Source organism: Prionailurus viverrinus, chromosome B2, assembly GCF_022837055.1.
Source record: "Prionailurus viverrinus isolate Anna chromosome B2, UM_Priviv_1.0, whole genome shotgun sequence".
In the NCBI taxonomy this organism is placed as follows: domain Eukaryota; kingdom Metazoa; phylum Chordata; class Mammalia; order Carnivora; family Felidae; genus Prionailurus; species Prionailurus viverrinus.
The window spans coordinates 8,931,686-8,938,120 of NC_062565.1; positions in this window are offsets into that span (position 1 = coordinate 8,931,686).

Genomic DNA, 6,435 nt, shown 5'->3' on the forward strand with positions numbered 1-6,435 from the left:
TTTCCTTAACCTTTTCTTTCTCTTTCTTTCTTTCTTTCTTTCTTTCTTCTTTTCTCTTTCTTCTTTCTTAATGTTTTTCTTCATTTCATCACACAAATCTTTATGTCCAACAAATCTTGGTCCAACTCAGCAAACACTGTTTGTTGTTCTTCTCTATACCAGGTATTATGCTCGGTGTCACTCATTTTATTTCCTTTTTCTTTTCTCTGCCTTTAATTCTCTCTTTGTAAGCTTCCTTGATAGAGGGAATCATTTTTTTTTAAGATTTTTTTTTTAATTTTTTTTTTCAACGTTTATTTATTTTTGGGACAGAGAGAGACAGAGCATGAACGGGGGAGAGGCAGAGAGAGAGAGGGAGACACAGAATCGGAAGCAGGCTCCAGGCTCTGAGCCATCAGCCCAGAGCCTGACGCGGGGCTCGAACTCACGGACCGCGAGATCGTGACCTGGCTGAAGTCAGACACTTAACCGACTGCGCCACCCAGGCGCCCCAAGATTTTTTTTTTAAAGTAATCTCTACACCTAGCGTGGTGCTCAAACTCACAACCCTGAGATCAAGAGTCACATGCTCCACTGATTGAGCCAGCCGGGTGCCCTAGGAATCACAACTTTTAATACACATTTTAACACTGGAAATAAAATTATCTTAGTTGAAAATGTGTTCATAAATAAATAAATCTCCATGCATTAAAACTTTGTGTGGGAGCAAATTACAATTGGGAAGGGATTATATGTATTTGACTCTATCTATCTATCTATCTATCTATCTATCATCTATCTATCTATCTATCTATCTATGTGTCTATCTATTTATATGTCTATAGTTAATAATTCCATGGTATGGCTTCATTATTCTCAACTAATCTTTTTGTTGCATTTGTAGTCATGAGTTTTCAAGTAATTCTTCATATACTTTTAAATGAGAGATATATGAATCAGATAAACCTCTCAGCATTTAGGGTCTGTAATTAGTTGCTGAAGGCAGTTAAATCAGTCAAGAACAGAGTAATCCCTAAAGAGGGCCTATTGTTATGTCGTGCTATGAAGGAAGACTTTTTTAAGTTTGCTGTAGTCCCACTTGTTTTTTTGTTTGTTTGTTTGTTTTGTTTTTGCTTTTGTTGACTTTGCTTTTGGTCTCAAATCCAAAACAATCATCACCAAAACCTATGTCAGGGAGCTTATTGCCTATGCTTTTTTCTAAGAGTTTTGATTTCACCTTTTGTGGTTAAATCTTTATTCTGAGTTAATTTTTATGTATGGTTTAAGTGGTCTGGTTTCATTCTTTCGCATGTAGCTGCCCAGTTTTCCCAACACCATTTGTGGGAGAGACTGTCCTTTCACCATTGAATACTCCTGTCTCCTTTGTCATAGATTAATTGACCATATGTATGTAGATTTTTTTTGCTGGGCTCCTGATTCTATTCTATTGATTTATGTGTCTATTTTATGCCAATACCATACTGTTGGTTTTTTTTTTTTGAAATCTCATAGAAATGTATTGTTATTCCTTTTTTCTTTAAAAAAATTTTAAAAATGTATATTTATTTTTGAGGGGGGAGGGCAAGCGTGAGCAGGGGAGGGGGGAGAGAGAAAGGAGACAGAGAACCCTAAGCAGGCTCTGCACTGTCAGCCCAACGTGGGGCTCGAACGCACCAACCATGAGGTCATGACCTGAGCCGAAGCCAGATGCTCAATCAGCTGAGCCACCCAGGTGTCTCTGTTAATCCTTTTATTTCTGTTTTATATTCTAATTTTTTTTGACTCACAACATTATTAGTTTCAGATGTACAGCTTATAAACATGCAGCAAGTTTATACATCATGCTGTGCTCCCCACACGTGTAGCAACCTGTATCGACATACAGCTGTTACAACATCACTGACTAGATTCCCTCTGCTGCGCCTCTTCATTCTAGGGATTATTCATTCCATTTCCGGAAGCCTGTATCTCCCACTCCCCTTCACCCATTTTGCCCATACCCCTGCTCCCTTTCCCTCTGGCTACCATCAATTTTCTTTATATTTACAGGTCTGATGCTGCTTTTTGTTGGTTTATTCGTTTTTTAGATTCTACACACGAGTGAAGTCATATAATGCCATACTACTGTGATTATTATAGTTTTGTAATATAGTTTGAAGTCAGGAAGGATGATGTCTCCAGCTTTGCTTGTCTTCCTCAAGGTTGCTTTGGCTACTCAGGGTCTTTTGTGGCTCCATGCAAACTTTAACGGTGTTTGCTCTATTCCTGTGAAAAATGCCATTGGAATTTTGATAGGGATTGCATCAAGTCTGTCCATTGCTTTGAGTAGTATGCCCATTTTAACAATATTCGTCCTTCTAATCCATTAGCATGGAATATCTTTCCGTTTATTTGCCTCTTCTTTAATTTCTTTCATCAATGTCTTAGAGTTTTCAGTGTACAGATCTTTCACCTCTTTGACTAAATATATTCCTAAGTATTTTATTCTTTTTGATGCAATTGTAAATGGGATTTTTTTTAACTTTTCTTTCTGATAGTTCATTGTTAGCGTATAGAAATGCAACTGATTTTTGTATGTTGATTTTGTTCCCTGCGACTTTACTGAATTCATTTATTAGTCCTAATAGTTTTTTGACAGAGTCTTCAGGGTTTTCTGTATAAAATATTTTGTCATCTACAAATAGAGACAGTTTTACTTCCTTCTTTCCAATTCCGATGCCTTTTATTTCTTTTCTTGACTAACTGCTGCTAAAGAACAAAATTCAAACAAGTAAATTTGAAGATCTAATTGGCTTTATTAAATGATTCATGAATCAAGTGGCACCCCATCTAGCAAGTAGAGAGGGACCCCAAGGTGTTGTACGCAATGGAAGGTTTTTATAGACAGGGGGTGGGGACAAGAAAAGGATTGTTCCAGAGAAAGCTATTTGCTAGGGGAAAAGCAAGGTGTCTTATCATGCAGATGACTTCATCTTTCTTTGGGGGATGGAGAGGACCCAGGTGACAGACTCATCGGTGCTGATGGAAAGACAAGTTTCCTGCCTGACCAGTTAAGGACACATTTCTTGGGGGGGTGGGGGTGGTTGAAACTGTAGTTACATTGGGTGTTAAGTCGATGTTTGGGACTCAGTCTAAGTGACACCAATTTGGCCCACAGCTTGCTTGCTTTCTTTCTTTCTTTCTTTCTTTCTTTCTTTCTTTCTTAACAATTCCCTCCTTTTGACCAGATTCTCAGCTTAACTGAGAGATGTGATCAAATTTTAAAGCATTAAGACCACTCTCAGATACCACTCTAGTTCGGTTTTGTTGTTCCTTTCTGTGGTATCTATGGGTTTTTACTTAGCTTCTGTGATATTCATAAGTCATGGCTTCTGGCTCACATTCTTTAAGTTGGTTATTATTATTATTATTATCATTATTATTTTTTCATTCTTTTGATGTTCCAGTCTTAGGGAGATCACTTGCTTGGGGGTTAGTGACTAAAATTGCATTTAAAGCTTTTGAGAGAATGCAATGCACCAGGGAGATTATTATGATTACTTTAAGCAGGATAACTTCAAATATTTGGAGTGCACTTTATTTATTTATTTATTTATTTATTTATTTATTTATTTTGGAGTGCACTTTAGAGCCATGGTCCCCAAGACTTAAACCTTTCAAAATCAGATAAGTCAAAGAAATGCCTCCTGGAAGGAGTCACTTTTTAAAACCAAGCAGGTTGTTCTTATGTAATTGAATTTTAACTTCCCCAGAAGCATTAATCTAGGCATAGCACGTGGTGTCAGGCACAGAACAGACACCTCCTTGCTCAGTTAAAAGATAATCATGGGGTGCCTGGGTGGCTCAGTTGGTTAAGTGTCTGACTTCGGCTCAGGTCATGGTCTCGTGTTTTGTGGGTGTGAGACTTGCATTGGGCTCTGTGCTGATGGCTCAGAGCCTGGACCCTGCTTTGGATTCTGTCTCTCCCTCTCTCCCTGCCCCTCTCCTACTCACACTCTGTCTCTCTCTCAAAAATAAATAAGCATTAAAACATTAAAAAAACAGATAATCAAGAGACATTCTATTACCAAGAACAACTTTGGCCAGAGAGTCTAAGGACTCTACAATGGGAATTTAGGGGAGGGACCAATGAGATGTCTTATTTTGCTTGTGAAAAGTTAAGAGACACAATTAGAATTTTTCCTAGCCTGAAATAAAAGAGGTTACCTCTGCTTAGCAGTGGCCTAGGAGATGAGGAAGCCATCCTTCTAGGCAAATGTCAGAGTAAAGAAAAGGAAAAGGAGAAAGGATTTTATGGTGAGTTAAAGGATAAAGTCTTGATCTGGCATCTTGACAGAAGCAGGCTACCTCCATGTCAGTCACTTCTCTCCCTTGTCAGTTAAATTTGGAAGCTTCCAGCATCTTTTAGTTCTGCAGCCAGTGTCAGTGGTCAGGAGCACATTGTAAGCTCCCTTTTAATGCCATCTCTGATGATAGTTTAGAATACTAGTCACCAGGCTCTAGACTGTGACCGACAGATTCCTTTGAATTAGGATCCGGGAAGGCTTCTTAACCTGTTGGTGACAACCTTGAGCATAAAACCTTAGAGACCTATAGTAGCTCATCATGCTAGCAGGGGACAATAACGGATCAGCAGAAGGTTGTATACCGGTAGAATTACAAGAGTTTTGCAAGGTTTTTGTTAAGACTCACATGATTTATCCAGTGGGGTGGGTGTGCTGCCTTGATCACTGGAGATGGTAGAAAGTACACCCCAACTGGGAAACAATATTTTCGATCTTTTCTTTTCTTTTCTTTCTTTGTTTCTTTTTTTTTTTTTTACTGTGAGGACATCAACCTACCTAATGACAAGGAAAGGCTTTAACCCATCCAGAAAATGCATGTACAATAACAGGAACATATTAACAACTCATACTAAATGGCAGTTTAATTAAGTTCAGATGCAGGTGTTAAAATTTCGTAGACGTCTCTACACCAATGTCTATTCATAATTGGAGTCGTCTTAAGTGTGCTCTGGTGAGGGAAGGAATGCAAAAACCAATAAATGAGGTTTGTCAGGGAGCCAAGAAGAACCAAGTGATGATCTCGGGCTTCTCACGGCTCTGTTTATTGAACTTACAACCAATATTTGTCTATATTATTTTTTTCCCCGAAACGGACTGTTGCCATGTCACAGTGGTTTTAGGATAACAAAAGTCTGCTAATGAGAAGCCAGTTTTTTGTAGAAGCGGAATAGACTTTGTGTATATGTACCATGATTTTACAAATATAATTTGAAAAAGGTTTAATAGAAAGGCGCCTAGGTGGCTCAGTCGGTTAAGTGTCTGACTCTTGATTTTGGCTCAGGTCACGATCTCACGGCAGGCTCCCCCACTGATAGTCTAGAGTCTGCTTGGGATTCTCTCTCTCCCTCTCTCTCTGCTCCTCCCCTGCTCATGTGTATGCTCTCTCTCTCTCTCAAAATAAATAAACATTTTTAAAAATTAAAAAAAAACATTTAAAAGGCTTAATATTATTTCTTTGATAATATTTTCAATGTAATTTACATATCAAATAAGCCTAACTAGTTTAACAAATCTTTTGGAATATTCCAGATGCAAAAGACATTTTGTTGTTGTTGTTAGGATTTGATTTTGGGAAGTTTGTCGAAAATATCAGAAAAGGTTTTAAATCACTTATCTAAATAGGATCATAGATCATTATAAAAATTAATATTTAAAAGATAAAGAAACTTATATAACCTTAGTAAAAGCAGACCAAACGTCCAAGAAAACTTTGTTCTTTTAACAAAGAGAACACCAAACTTGAATTTTGTCGACTGAACTCAAGGAATTGGCTGCTTAGGGTGGTTTAAATTGAACACAACCCAAGGAAATGTTGGAAGCAAAGAACTTTTTATTACTTATTACAAGTAGGAAGACAGGAGATGGCTCTCAAAACACTGTCTCCCCACAAAGTTAGCCCTCGCAGCTTTTATTCAGTGTATCAAGGATGGGGGCTCGCATCTATATTTAGGAAGTGACACGTATTCTATTACTTGGGCACTTCAGCTCAATTGGACATGCCTATGTGTCAACATGCCAGTGCGTACATCACCTGTTCAAAGAATGGCAGAAAGCCCAGCCCAAAGGAGCAGAAACTTAGTATTATACCGAGCTAAAGTAACTTCAGGACGACTCAGGGGGGCTTCTGCATGGGTCCCCAGCTCCAAACTGAGTCACACGGGCTCACCTAAGGGGCTGCCAGGCAAGACACACCTAGCGAGGCACTATCCGATGAACCAGCCTCACTGGGCATCTCCTTGATGGGAAATGCTGGTTTTGCCAAAGAAAGCACATTCTTTCCCTGCCTCTGTCTCTTCCTCCTCCTCCCTTCTGCTCATAATTTTTTCAGCCCTCTGATTTGAGTACACCCTAGCTAACATTTGCACCAGCTTCATTTGGATATTAAAACTTA